The sequence below is a fragment of the Chiloscyllium plagiosum genome, unplaced genomic scaffold (genome assembly GCF_037043375.1).
Source record: "Chiloscyllium plagiosum isolate Xiang-an unplaced genomic scaffold, Cpla_swu_hap1 HiC_scaffold_5, whole genome shotgun sequence".
Lineage (NCBI taxonomy): Eukaryota > Metazoa > Chordata > Chondrichthyes > Orectolobiformes > Hemiscylliidae > Chiloscyllium > Chiloscyllium plagiosum.
The window spans coordinates 70,022,812-70,037,508 of record NW_028270143.1 but is presented as its reverse complement, the minus strand read 5'-3'; the positions used below and the strand labels follow the sequence as shown (position 1 = coordinate 70,037,508).

Here is a 14,697-nt window from a genome sequence, read left to right as displayed (position 1 = left end):
AGTGATTATCCTCTTTGTATCACAGTCAGACAAGCTCCAATCCCCACACTTAATTTCTCTGACTTTTCCAACATAGCACTGCCCCATGTTAATCCCCTGGATGTCATGTGTACAAACCCCCAAGACTGACCGTAAGCCACATCATGGACTCACTTAGGAGGATAACCCCAACTGAAGACTGATCAGCCCCTTGACTGATTTCTGTGCAGCTCCCTGAGTGGTATTTCATTGTCTGTTTGGACTTGAACTGTGCTCCAGATATGGACCATGTAAGGATCTTCTAGTAGTGATTATATTAATCAGGTACTCATAGACCAGAAATTACACACATCTGCAAACTTAAAATTCTGCTTTTGCATCTTATACAGTGACCAACAATATCATAGAATCATAGAATCCCTATAGTAAAGAAAGTTGCCATTCAGCCCATTGAGTAGAGCATCAACTCTCTGAGGAACATCCCACCCAGACCCAGCCCCCGACCTTAGCCCTGTAACTCCACTTCTATCGTGATTAACCCACCTAGCCTGTAATCCCTACCAACAATGGACAATTTAGCATTGCCAATCCATCTAACCTGCGCATCTTCGGACTGTGGGATGATAATGTGCACCGAGTGGAAACCCACACGGACATTGAGATAATGTGCAACACAGACAATCGGCTGATGCCAGAATCGAACCTGGATCCCTGGCCCTGACCCTGTCATGCTGGACTCAAAACATTATTTCTGGTTCTGTCTCCACAGATGCAGCCGGACCTGCTGTGATTCTCCAACATTCTCTGTGTATATTTCAGATTTCCAGCATTTACAGTATTTTGCATTTACCTAAGTGAATCTGTGGAATTCAGTACCACAGAGGAGGTTGGGTTGTTCAGTATATTGAAGGCTGAGTTTCCACACTGTCGGGATTCTAGAAGAAATTCCAGAAGAAATATGAAAAAGGAGTCAGACAAACGATTAATCAGAAAGGAATCAAAGGTTATGGGGCAAAAGCAGGAAAGTGAGATTGAGAATAATCAGATTAGCCACGATCTCCTTGAATGGCAGAGTAGACCCAATCGCCTCAATGATTTGGTTCTGTTCCTACTTCTTATGGTATCATGGCCACTCAAACTTAATCACTCTGTTTTGGAGAGTTTTGAGAAAGAGATGCCAAGTGCAGGTTTGTTTGTTCAGAACAATCTCTCTGTCCAACACCTCCTGCTGCAGTCCAGCCACACCACCTGCTCAACCATATCTTTGTCCAGAGCAATTTTATTGCCTTCATCTATATTATTTGTTTGTAATTTTTCTTTATTTTCCTACACAAACTTGCACTAGGCACAGAAACACCAGAACACAGATTTTTAATACATTCTGTCTCACGTTTACATGAAGTGTGACATTCCCTTCTCTTGCGATACAAACAGAATGTGACAGAGACTTCATTCAGTTTAGTTTCTTAAAGTAACCAAAGAATCCATTTCCTTAAACGCAAAACACTGTTGATGCTGGAAATCTGAAATGAAAAAATAGAAACAGGGTTAAAGTTTTGAATAGAATCATTCTGAAGAAGAGTCACCATGTTAAAACATTAATTATTTCTCTCTCCACAGGTTCTGCCAGACCTGATGAGTTTCTCCAACACTTGCCTTTTTTTCTCTTCAAATCTCCAACCACAGCATTTTGCTTCACTTCTTTTGTGCTCTATTTACCACATGTATCAGCAGATACTCTGTATTTTATACCTTCTCTTTCTCATCTCTCTAATTTCTGTACAAAGTAATTCATTCCTATTCAGACAATCACAGCTGACTAACAATAACCTACTGGCAGCTTCTATGGACTACTTTGAAGTTCCTTCTGAATGTTTTAAAATTCTATTTAAGTAAATTACTGAACCAAATTTTAGTTTCAGATTTACTCATCGCTTATTAGAAAATACTTATTCTTACCAGATACCAAACTTCTGCAATCTATTTAGATGCGCTCCCCATATGACAATTCTGTGCTTACTCTGTGCATTTGCAGATACTGTGCAAATAGTTGGATCAGAACCTTACAGAATGAAAATACTTTTCAAAAGAGCTACAATTTGAATCCAATTCAACAACCATGTTCTCAGAAGAAAGTCTAACCTTAATTCCTGAAAAGGTGGATGGACAGAATGTCATTGATGAAGCAGTTGAAAATGGTTGAGCCTTAGGCACTATCCTGAGGAACTCCTGCCGAGGTGTCCTGGAGCTGAAATGACTGTCAACACCGTAACCATCTTTCTGTGTGTCAGGTATGACTCCAACCAATAGAGAGTTTGCCTCCTAATACTCATTGATTCCAGTTTTGCTCAGGCTCCTTGATGTCACACTTGATCGAATGCAGCCTTGATGGCAGGGGAAGCCACTCTCACCTCACCTCTGGAATTCATCTCTATTCTCCATGTTTGAACCAAGGCTGTAATGGGGTCAGGAGCTGAGTGGTCTAACACAAACTGGGTATCATTAAGTAGGTTATTGCTGACACCTTCCATCACATTACTGATGATCAAGAGTAGACTGATGGGGCAGTAATTGGTTTGGTTAGATTTGTTTTTTTTTGTCTTCAGGATATACTTGGCAATATGCCACTTTGTTGGGTGGGTGCTAGTGTTGTAACTATACCTGGCAAGGGGCAAGTTCTGGATCACAAGTCTTCAGCACTATTGCCAGAATGTTGTCCGGGCCCACAGCCTTTGCAGTATCCAGTGTCTCCAACCGTTTCTTGATATCACATAGAGTGTATCAAATTGGCTGAAGACTGGTATCTGTGATGCTGGGGCCAACTGGAGGAGGCTCAGATAGATCATGCATTCAGTACCTTTGGATGAAAATTACTGTGAATGCTTCAACCTTACCTTTTGGACTTGCGTTGGGCTCTTCCATCATTGAGAATGGGGATATTTGTGGACCCTCCTCCTCCTGTGAGTTTTATAATTGTCCACCACAATTTACAACTGGATGTACAGGGCTGCAGAGCTTCAGTCTGATCCATTGGTTGTGGGATTGCTTAGCTCTGACTATTATTTGCTGCTTATGCTGTTCGGCATGCAAGTAGTCCTGCTTTGTAGCTTCACCAGGTTGACAGCTTATCTTTGGGTGTGTAGGTGCTGGTTCTAGCATTCCTTCCCGAATTTTCGATTGAACCACAGTCGATCTCTTGGCTTGATGCTAATGTTTGGATGGGCGGTATGTTGGACCATGAGGTTGCAGATTGTGCTGGTGTACAATTCTGCTGCTATTAATGGCTCCCAGCATCGCATCGATGCCCAGGCTTGAGTTGCTCATTCTGTTCAAAGTCTGAGCCATTTAGCATGGTGATTGTGCCACACAACACAATGCCGGATATCCTCAATGTAAAGACAGGATTTTGTCTTCACAAGGACTGTGCAGTGGTCACTCTTACCAATATTGCCATGGACTATGCATCTGCAGCCAGCAGATTAATAAGGATGTGGTCAAGTATGTGTTTCCCCTCTTAATGTTTCCCTCACCATTTGCCACAGACCCAGTCTAGCAATTATATCCTTTAGCACCTGACCAGCTCAATCAATAGTGCTGCTGCCAAGCTGCTTTTGGTGGTAGACATTGAAATCTGCACCCCCACCCCCACGCAGAGTACATCTTGCCCCCTTGCCACACTTAGTTCTTACTTCCAAGTGCTGTTCAACATGAAGGAGTACTGATTCATCAGCTGAGGGAAGATGGTACGTGGTAATTAGAAAGAAATTTCCTTGCCCATGTCTAACTTGAAACCATGAGACTTCATGGTGTCTAGAGTCAATGTTGAGGACTCCCTCACGACTGTATACCACAGTGCCACCATCTCTGCTGGGTCTATCCTGCCAGTGAGACAAGACATACCCAGGGATGATGATGGTGGTGGCTGGGACATTGTCTGTAAAGTGGGATTCTGTGAGTATGACTTTGTCAGGCTGTTACTTGACTAGTCTGTGAGACAGGTGAAAGTGAGGACTGCAGATGCTGGAGATCAGAGTCAATATTAGAGCGGTGCTGGAAAAGCACGTCAGGTCAGGCAGCATCCGAGGAGCAGGAAAATCGACATTTCGGGCAAGATCCCTTCATCAGGAATGAGGCTGGGAGCCTCCGGGGTGGAGAGATAAATGGGAGGGGGGGCAATGGGGCTGTGGAGAAGGTAGCTAAGAATGCAATAGGTGGATGGAGGTGGGGGTAAAGGTGATAGATCAGAGAGGACGGTGGAGCGGATAGGTTGGAAGGAGGATTGGCAGGTAGGACAGGTCATAAGAATGGTGCTGAGCTGGAAGGTTAACTGGGGTAAGGTGGGGGGAGGGTAAATGAGGAAACTGGTGAAGTCCACATTGATGCCCTGGGGTTGAAGGATTCCGAGGCGGGAGATGAGGTGTTCTTCCCCCAGGCGTCAGGTGGTGAGGAAGTGGTGATGGAGAGGCCCAGGACCTGCGTGTCCTCGGCAGAGTGAGAGGGGGAATTGAAATGTTCGGCCACGGGAGGGTGGGGTTGATTGGTGCGTTTGTCCCAGAGATGTTCCCTAAAGTACTCTACGAGAAGGCATCCAGTCTCCCTAGTGTAAAAGGGAGCAACGGATACAGTAAATGACATGTGTGGAAGTGCAGGTGAAACTTTGATGGATATGGAAGGCTCCTTTGGGACCTTGGACGGAAGTGACGGGGGAGGTGTGGGTGCAGGTTTTGCAATTCCTGCGGTGGCAGGGGAAGGTGCCAGGAGGGGAGGGTGGGTTGTTGGGGGAGTGGACCTGACTAGGTAGTCACGGAGGGAACGGTCTTTGCAAAAAGCGGATGATGCTGCCTGACCTGCTGTGCCTTTCCAGCACCATTCTAATCTTGAATCTAGTCTGTGAGACAGCTCTCCCAATTTTGGCACCAGCCCCACATGTTAATAAGGAGGATTTTGCAGGGTCAACAGGGCATTTCTATTATTGTCTTTTCTGGTGCCTAAATCGTTACCAGGTGATCTGTCCAGTTTCATTTAGAATCATAGAGGCATAGAGATGTACAGCATGGAAACAGACCCTTCGGTCCAAACCGTCCATGCCGACCAGATATCCCAACCTAATCTAGTCCCACCTGCCCCAGCACCCGGCCCATATCCCTCCAAACCTTTCCTATTCATATACCCATACAAATGCCTCTTAAATGTTGCAATTGTACTAGCCTCCAACACATCCTCTGGCAGCTCATTCCATACACGTACCACTCTCGGCGTAAAAAAGTTGCCCCTTAGGTCTCTTTTATATCTTTCCCCTCTCACCCTAAACCTTTGCCCTCTAGTTCTGGACTCCCCGACCCCAGGGAAAAGACTTTGCCTATTTATCCTATCCATGCCCCTCACACATTTGTAAACCTCTATAAGGTCACCCCTCAGCCTCCGACACTCCAAGGAAAACAGCCCCAGTCTGTTCAGCCTCTCCCTGTAGCTCAGATCGTCCAACTCTGGCAACATCCTTGTAAGTCTTTTCTGAACCCTTTCAAGTTTCTTCGAGACTGTGTAGCGATTGATACAACTGAATGGCTTGCGAGACCATTTCATCCAGCAATTGAGAGGCAACCACAATTGTTGGCCCGACCAGATGAGGATGGCAGATTTCCTTCCCTAAAGAACAACAGTGAGCCAGATGGGTTTTCCCAACAATTGACAATGGTTTTATGATCATCAATAGATGCTTAATTCCAGAAATATTTTATTTAACTCAAATTCAAGCATCTACTAGAGAAGGATCAAACCCAGGTCTCCAGAACATTAACTGGGTTAATAATCTAGTGATAATACTGGTAGGCTATCAGCTCCGTCACATTTGACATTAGAAATGCCATTTTGGAGTTCAAAACTCCAGCTAATATTCTTGGAACCTCAAACAACTGAACACATTCAAAAGATTGAAGGTCTACTGCACCAACCCCAAATGAACACTATTTAAAGGAATCATGAATGACTTGGAGGTTAGTTATTGAATTTCTTTTATTTTGGCACTTGCTATTTTGTATAAATGTTTTGTGATTTTCATTCTTTCAAGATGCTGGAGTCTACAGTGTGTGGCTTGGCAGGTACTGAAATATTTTTTGCTGCCTTCCTGGTTTTTGCCCGAACAATTGTGTCCAGACATGGGTGCAGTAGGCTTGCCTTTGGAACTGAGGATGACTGTAAGAATGAGCAGAGGCCACACACAAGACAGCAAGTTGCCAGAAGAAGGAAGAGGATAAGGAAGCTTCACAACAATTCTCATCCCTATAAAAGATCAGTACTTTTCATTCCAGGAGTTAAGACATAAAGGCATGTCTCTCCCTCTTCGATTAATTTATGTTGCCACTTATTGTATGCCATGTTCTAGTTGCAAGAAAGATGGAAGTATGTTGGTGAGTGGTGCAATTCATACAGAATTGGACAGCACATAAGGAGGCATCCAGGCCATTGTGCCTGCAGCAGTTCTCCTAACAAGCTATGCATCAATTGTCATTTGCCCTCCCTTCTCCCTGGAACCCTGCACATTCTGCTTTTTCAAATAATGAATCTCTTGAATACCTAGATTCAGCCTGCCTTCAGTAGATTCTCAGGCAATGCATTCTAGAATTCAATCACTTGCCACATGTGACGTTTGTCCGATTGCTTCTTTTGCCAACTACCTTAAATCACTGAGGAAGGGTCACTCCACCTGAAACGTTAACTCTTTTGATTTCTTTCCATGGATACCGCCAGATCTGCTGAGCTTTGATCTAATAAATAAAATGATTATCTGCTACTCTCTGAATACTATCCAGAATTAAAGAGACTCCCACCATGCTTTTTAAAAGAGACTTAAAACAATCAATTTAAGATAATATTCTTAAAACAAGTGGCAAACACTGGCTAACATCTAAGCTATAATCCAGAATTAAAATTATAGTCCCTTATTTCCAAACAGATACATTTGCACAACACAAAAGACAACAGTCTTTTTAGAGGTGATGGTTTCAAACGTGGGGAGGGGATGGTGATCCACTCCTGTTCGTCAATGGTTTACTAATAGAGGATGATTTCCTGTGGTCCATCAGATCTCATGTTGATGAACTTGAGAAATGTAGACTGATGGAACAATTTCAGTTCTGATTGCAACCAACCTGGATGCAAGTCTTTAAAGACAGTCACTGTGCATTGTTTAAGGTTTTCTGATGTAGTCAAACTACTATATTTGAAAATTTTATCAGAATTTCAGGCATTTGTATGGAGAGAAGGTGAGAGACTTGCAGATTCTAGGCTGTCTTCATTACTGACTGATTAAGTTCAAAAGGGCTTTCTTGGCAACTGTTGGAAAGGCAACTAAATGGAGAAAGTTCTATTATCTAAATAGAGAAAAACAGAGTGCTTAGGTGAAGATGGATTCAGGTGTCCTCATGCGTGCATTGCTGAAACTAGTATGCAAGTACAGCAGGTAATAAGGAAGGCAAATGAATTTTGGCATTTATTATTAAAGGAACAGAGCATAAAAGTAGGGAAGTGTTGTTGCAATTGTACAAGGCACTCGCGAGAACCACATCTGAAGAGATATAATTGTGGTCCCCATACATAAAATTTTGGTTCCTGTACTTGAGGAGGGATGTAATTTTATTGGAGGCAGTTTAGATAAGGTTCACTAGATTGATTCCAGACATAAGGGGTTTGTTTCATGAACAGAGTTTGAGATGTTTAGGCCTATACTGTCTGGAGCTTAGAATAATGAGTGGAGGTCTATTTGTGGTGTGTAAGATGCTAAAGGGAATTAACAAAGTAGAAATAGAACGGATGTTTCCTCATGTGGGGAAATCTAGAATGAGAAGATATAGCTTTAGGATAAGGGGTAGCAGATTTAAAACAGAGATGAGGAGAAATTACCTCTCTCAAAGGGTTGTGAATCTGTGAAAATCACTACTGTAGAGTGTGTGGATGCTGGAACATTGAGTCAATTTAAGGAAGAGATAGAGATATTTTTAATTAGTAGTGAGTTGAAGAGTTACGGAGAGTTGGCAAGAAAGTGGAGTTGTGGCTGAGATGGAATCAACTACGATCATATCAAATGGCAGTGCAGGCTCAAGGGGCTGATTGCCTATTCCTGCTCTACGTTTTTATATTCTTATTAGCATGGGGCTGCATAGTCTTTTCAAAACCAGTCTTTACAGTAAGGGACCATGAACGCAACCTCTTATCACATTTAATACATTACTTTCCTTTTCTCCAAATTTGCCTGAATTCTGTAAACGACAGATAGCTTGCACCACACATTAAAATGTTGACTTCATTTCCAAAACCACTTTACTTTCCAGAAAATGCCCAAATAATTCTACATCTTCCTGTCTTTCACACAGTTATTAAATATAAATATTTATCCCTAGCACTTTCTGTTGTGTCCAGGTTCCCCATGATTTTAAATACCTCAGTCAAATCTCTATTTTTCTCCAAGAAAGACAGTTCCAACTTCTCCCATCAATGGAGAATGGTTGAGTGATGTGACGATTCTGATTGAATAGCTGCCAGTGTGTACAAGCTGTGAGATGTGAGGTAGCAACAGTTCGAGGTGTGTGTGGGAGAAATAAAGCATATGAACTTAAAGTGTGAGAAGTGCTACAGTTTGCTGGTGGCTGAGTGATGGAGGTGCAGTGAATTGAGTAATGGATGAAGTTGATGGTGCTGTTGTTAAAGTATGGCACTTAAAGATGCTTTCCTGACCTCAACAACTCACATTAAAAACTTCTTCCTTCACTGCATCCAGGTCCGTGGGGGTAACAATCCTGGTATTGACCTTATCGCTTCCCATTATCTTCTCAGCATTGACATGTTTCTGCAGCACCTCTGCTACCAGTCCCTAAGAATAAAAGAAATCTCTTCTTTCCACCTCTTCCATCGAGATCTCCACTTGTGGATTTTGAAAACCTTGTTTTCTGTACTCGTTCATGGTTAGGTATCAGTGATTCTGCCACAGCATAATATTCAGAATAATCACAAGACCACTGCAGCAACTATGTGACTTGCCTTCAGAAATACAGGCGGTGTAAAATTGCACTTCTGCCGGCAATGGTGATCTGCCTGCATTGATAACAGTACTTTAATTTTGCCCCCAGTGACTTCCCCTTGAATTTTGTTCTTTGCCTTCCAAACAAGCCACTTTCATTCTGTTTTATCTTATTTTCAGACATATCTGGTGTCTGGAATTCGCCATGTTAAATACAGTGCATGATGCAAAAATAAGCTAGAGACCAGGAGGTCGTCAAGTTTAACCCCTCATCTATGTTGAGCAATAGATTTTCCACAAGGACCTGACCTCACAATGTTGTATAAAGCTGTTAATATTGAAATGGGTTAACTGACATCACAGGAGCTTATCTATAAGCTTATCTTATCTACTAATAAGAATATCGAAAGTTTGTTACTAGTTTGGTTCAAGTTGATCAAATGTTAAATCCAGATAGTTAGCATTCATGTGTACTTATTCTTAGGTCCAGTCAGATACCTTAGAAAAGTTTATCATGAAATTCAGATGTAACATAGCTAGCTAGTCATTACTCTGTAATAAACCTATTCTGTTAAACAAGACCAAGCCTCTCTCCAGCTGAAGACTTTGTGTAGACATCCTCTCCCCTTGATATCAGTAATTTAGACTAATAACACTAACAAGGACTGGCAGCAGTGAATCATCCAAGGGATCTCAGATGGTTCTGATGAACATGACCACAATAAGTATCATACAGACAGCAGTGTAGATTTTGCTATATGTTCACAATGGCGAGCTCCTGAAGAAATCTTCAGCTTTATGAAAGCCGTAGCCATATTGAGGTGAAGAAAGTAAAAACAAATCTAGTAAGAAAACTGTGAATCTATTTGTAAATATTCAGCACCTTAAAAAAACAAGTAAATTTCTGTGAATGTAGCAACCCACACTTCAAAATGGTATACACCTTACAGCAGTACCAAACCTGCTTAGTGAAGCACAAAACAGCCATAAATTGTGAAGAAAATACTGAATCTGTTTGTATAGACCAAGCAGAGTGTTATTACCAAAGCTACAAGAAGAAGAATACAAGTTACAAACCTGGGAAATAGCAGTTGATATCATCCAAATAAAGTAAAAACAATGACTGCAGATGCTGGAAACCAGATTCTGGATCAGTGGTGCTGGAAGAGCACAGCAATTCAGGCAGCATCCGAGGACAGGCAAAATCGACGTTTCGGGCAACAGCCCTTCATCAGGAATAAAGGCAGAGAGCCTGAAGCGTGGAGAGATAAGCTAGAGGAGGGTGGGGGTGGGGATAAAGTAGCATAGAGTACAATAGGTCAGTGGGGGAGGAGATGAAGGTGATAGGTCAGGGAGGAGAGGGTGGAGTGGATAAGTGGAAAAGGAGCTGGGCAGGTCGGACAAGTCCGGACAAGTCAAGGGGACAGTGTTGAACTGGAGGTTAGAAACTAGGATCCTTTGAATCCTCCCACTTCCTCCAGACCAAAGGGGTAGCCATGGGCACACGTATGGGCCCCAGCTATGCCTGTCTCTTTGTTGGCTACGTAGAGCAGTTGATCTTCCGTAATTACACCGGCACCACTCCCCACCTCTTCCTCCGCTACATTGATGACTGCATTGGCGCCACCTCGTGCTCCGTAAGGAGGTTGAGCAATTCATCAACTTTACCAACACATTCCACCCTGACCTTAAATTTACCTGGATCATCTCTGACACCTCCCTCCCTTTCCTGGACCTCTCCATCTCCATCAGTGATGACCGACTTGACACTGACATTTTCTACAAACCCACCGACTCCCACAGCTACCTGGATTACATCTCTTCCCACCCTATCTCTTGCAAAAATGCCATCCCGTATTCCCAATTCCTCCGCCTCCGCCGTATCTGCTCCCAGGAGGACCAGTTCCACCATAGAACACACCAGATGGCCTCCTTCTTTAGAGACCGCAATTTCCCTTCCCACGTGGTTAAAGATGCCCTCCAACGCATCTTGTCCACATCCCGCACCTCCGCCCTCAGACCCAACCCCTCCAACCGCAACAAGGACAGAACGCCCCTGGTGCTCACCTTCCACCCTACCAACCTTCGCATAAACCAAATCATCCGCCGACATTTCCACCACCTCCAAACAGACCCTACCACCAGGGATATATTTCCTTCCCCACCCCTCTCCGCCTTCCGCAAAGACCGTTCCCTCCGTGACTACCTGGTCAGGTCCACGCCCCCCTACGACCCACCCTCCCATCTTGGCACTTTCCCCTGCCACCGCAGGAACTGTAAAACCTGTGCCCACACCTCCTCCCTCACCTCTATCCAAGGCCCTAAAGGAGCCTTCCACATCCATTAAAGTTTTACCTGCAAATCCACTAACATCATTTATTGTATCCGTTGCTCCCGATGCGGTCTCCTCTACATTGGGGAGACTGGGCGCCTCCTAGCAGAGCCCTTTAGGGAACATCTCCGAGACACCCGCACCAATCAACCAAACCGCCCCGTGGCCCAACATTTCAACTCCCCCTCCCACTCTGCCGAGGATATGGAGGTGCTGGGCCTCCTCCACCGCTGCTCCCTCACCACCAGATGCATGGAAGAAGAACGCCTCACCTTCCGCCTCGGAACAGTTCAACCCCAGGGCATCAATGTGGATTTCAACAGCTTTCTCATTTCCCCTTCCCCCACCTCATCCTGGTTTCTAACCTCCAGTTCAACACTGTCCCCTTGACTTCTCCGGACTTGTCCGACCTGCCCAGCTCCTTTTCCACCTATCCACTCCACCCTCTCCTCCCTGACCTATCACCTTCATCTCCTCCCCCACTGACCTATTGTACTCTATGCTACTCTATCCCCACCCCCACCCTCCTCTAGCTTATCTCTCCACGCTTCAGGCTCTCTGCCTTTATTCCTGATGAAGGGCTTTTGCCCGAAACGTCGATTTTGCCTGTCCTCGGATGCTGCCTGAAATGCTGTGCTCTTCCAGCACCACTGATCCAGAATCATCCAAATAAAGATTAGTCCCTCAAGAGAAGGGTAGAAGCTGTTATATTTAAGGAAAATATTTAGGTTAAAACTGAAAAGAAGGATATTGTATGTAATAAATAAGCATTAAAATCATTTAATATTGTTGGGAAAAACTGAAAAGTAATCTTTGCTGCACTCAATGAGACAAATATTAAATTGGCAATATACTACGACTAATTAAAGTTAAAAAGTCAAAGGCATAGGAAATGTTTATTAATAACATTTGTTTTAGAGTGGGAAAATACATTTTTGTCATGCAACTGAAAATAATCTTACTGGTGAAAAAAACAGCACAGCACTATTTTCTCAACTTAAAATGGCAAAATATCATGGAAGCTGAACAGAAAAGGCATAAAACTTAAGTATTGTTAAAATGGGTGCCAAACCCCCAGGAAGTAATAAAATGTCACAAATTAACAGTCCTCTCTTCCATCTTGGAAAAGATTTTAAAAATACAGAATTCCATCATTTTAAACATTGAATAATATTCCAATATTTGAAAATATCTTTTCATCAAAAATAGGTGAAAAATTCCAAAATATTTACAATATTGTCAACCATAATTAACAGAAATTTTTAAAAGTCTGAAAAGAAAAATAAGACAGAACTTTTTTAAAAATCATAGAAACAACATAGCTTTATTACCAATTTATTTTTATTAACTAATACTTTTAAAAATTACAACATTTATTTGGTGTACATGATTCAGCATTCAAAACAATTGAAGTATTTTACAATTTGGAATATCAAACAGCAGAATCAGCTACATCCACATAAAATATTGTAAAATTCTTCAATATCTTTGAAGTAAATCATTTAAACAAGAGAAGTTACACTGGTAAAGAAATTGACAGTGGAGAAAGATGTTAGACCTCCAGACTTAAGACCACAGATACTTCAGATGTGGAATTAATCTGGACTACCTGGGGAAAGAAAATTCATGAGATAAAGGATTGCTTTAACTACTGCAAAAGAAGCTCAGAGGAAATCAAGTGAATACATCGCTTTATGCCAAAGGTCTAACAGCCAATCATGTTTTAAGACAACAGAATGTAAGAAAAGGATACCTTCGGCAATATTATAAGAGCATTTGAAAATTACTTTTTGTTAATGACCAATTATGACAGCAAGATTTAATAGAAGAATACAACTTTTGGAGAATCAGTGACAACTTTATTAATGATCTTTACACATTGTCAAAATTTTGAGATTATAGAGATTTATGATAAAAGCTAATTCAAGACAAAGTTGGAATTTCTGATACAATTTTTTCAGATATGTCACAGTCAAAAAAAAATCTCATACAGGAGCAATTTATCCAGATGGTAATAGATACTGAAATCTAAAATCAGCAAAAGAGAATGATGGAAAGCCAACACAGCTAAAGAAAATCATTGGACTCTATCAGTTGTGTAAGATACAAAAGCACCAAAGTATCACATAATAGGAGAATATAAAATGACTTTAAATTATCTGATGCTGGAATCCATGGTTCCAAATATGGAGTATAAAAATGACACACTAACAGAATTAGTGTCCAGTTTCATTACACTTATGTAAGGAAGGAGAACATTGCCTGAGACTGTGAAGAATTCAAAAACAATCTTTGAGCCACAGAACTTGTAATGCTTCCTTGCACAAATGAGACATAGCTAATGGAATGCAATGGAATTGAAAGGAACCCTAGATTTTGAAGATAAATCTTCTTTAGAATACATTTCATTCCATGATGAGATACCACCTTTCGAAGATGTGACTTAACCATTCTTGGGGACAATGGGTCACTCATCAGAATCAAATATAAGTCAGATCATAAATCCAATTCATTTCGAACTATGCCTCAGAGTGAATGTAACTGTATTATCTGAAATGACCTTTCAGTGGAAGAGAATGAAATTATAATCTTCTGAAAGGGAGAAGGTAGGCAGAACATTGCTCAAAATCAAATGATTGCTGAAAGTACTCTTAAAATAGAGTAATTGATTCTATGTGGTCAAGGTGCAAGAGTATGGTGCTGGAAAATCACAAATCGACGTTTTGGGTATAAGCCCTTCAACAGGAATGCCCGGAACATCAATTCTCTTGCTCCTCGGATGCTGCCTGACCTGCTGTGCTTTTCCAGCAATAAAGTTTCAGCTTTTCCAGCACCACACTCACGACTCTGATCCCCAGCATCTGCAGTCCTCACTTTCTCTGATGTGGTGCAGGTGTATGCCATCAAAAATCAGGTTTCAAACAAGAATCATATTGGACTCGTAACATTAATCCTGTTTCTCTCTCCTTAGATTCTGCCAGAACTGCTGAGTTTCTTCAGCACTTCCTGGTTGTTTTTATGATTCGGAGATGCCGGTGTTGGACTGGGGTGTACAAAGTTAAAAATCACACATCACCAGGTTATAGTCCAACAGGTTTAATTGGAAGCACACTAGCTTTCGGAGCAACGCTCCTTCATCAGATGGTAGTGGAGGGCTCGATCGTACCACAGAATTTATAGCAAAAATTTACAGTGTGATGTAACTGGAATTATACATTGAAAAATTGATTGTCTGTTAAGCCTTTCATCTGTTAGAATACAGTGAGCTCAAAACTGGAAGAATTTATGTAAAACTCTGTTATCTCACTTTTTAGATTAGAATCAATCGAAACATCATGGCGTAGACAGAGAACACAGGGGGCCAACACCTTCA

General features: G+C 42.1%; 1 long non-coding RNA gene across 1 annotated transcript in view; it reads right to left on the bottom strand.

Annotated features, from left to right (window-relative positions):
* Positions 1–1,454: 1,454 nt before the first annotated feature.
* The window catches only part of LOC148149957 (uncharacterized), a 43,736-nt gene continuing 30,493 nt past the window's right edge, over positions 1,455–14,697 (bottom strand). The window contains exon 3 of the long non-coding RNA XR_015757115.1: positions 1,455–1,502. This is a non-coding gene — a long non-coding RNA (uncharacterized LOC148149957). The remainder of the gene's footprint in view (positions 1,503–14,697) is intronic.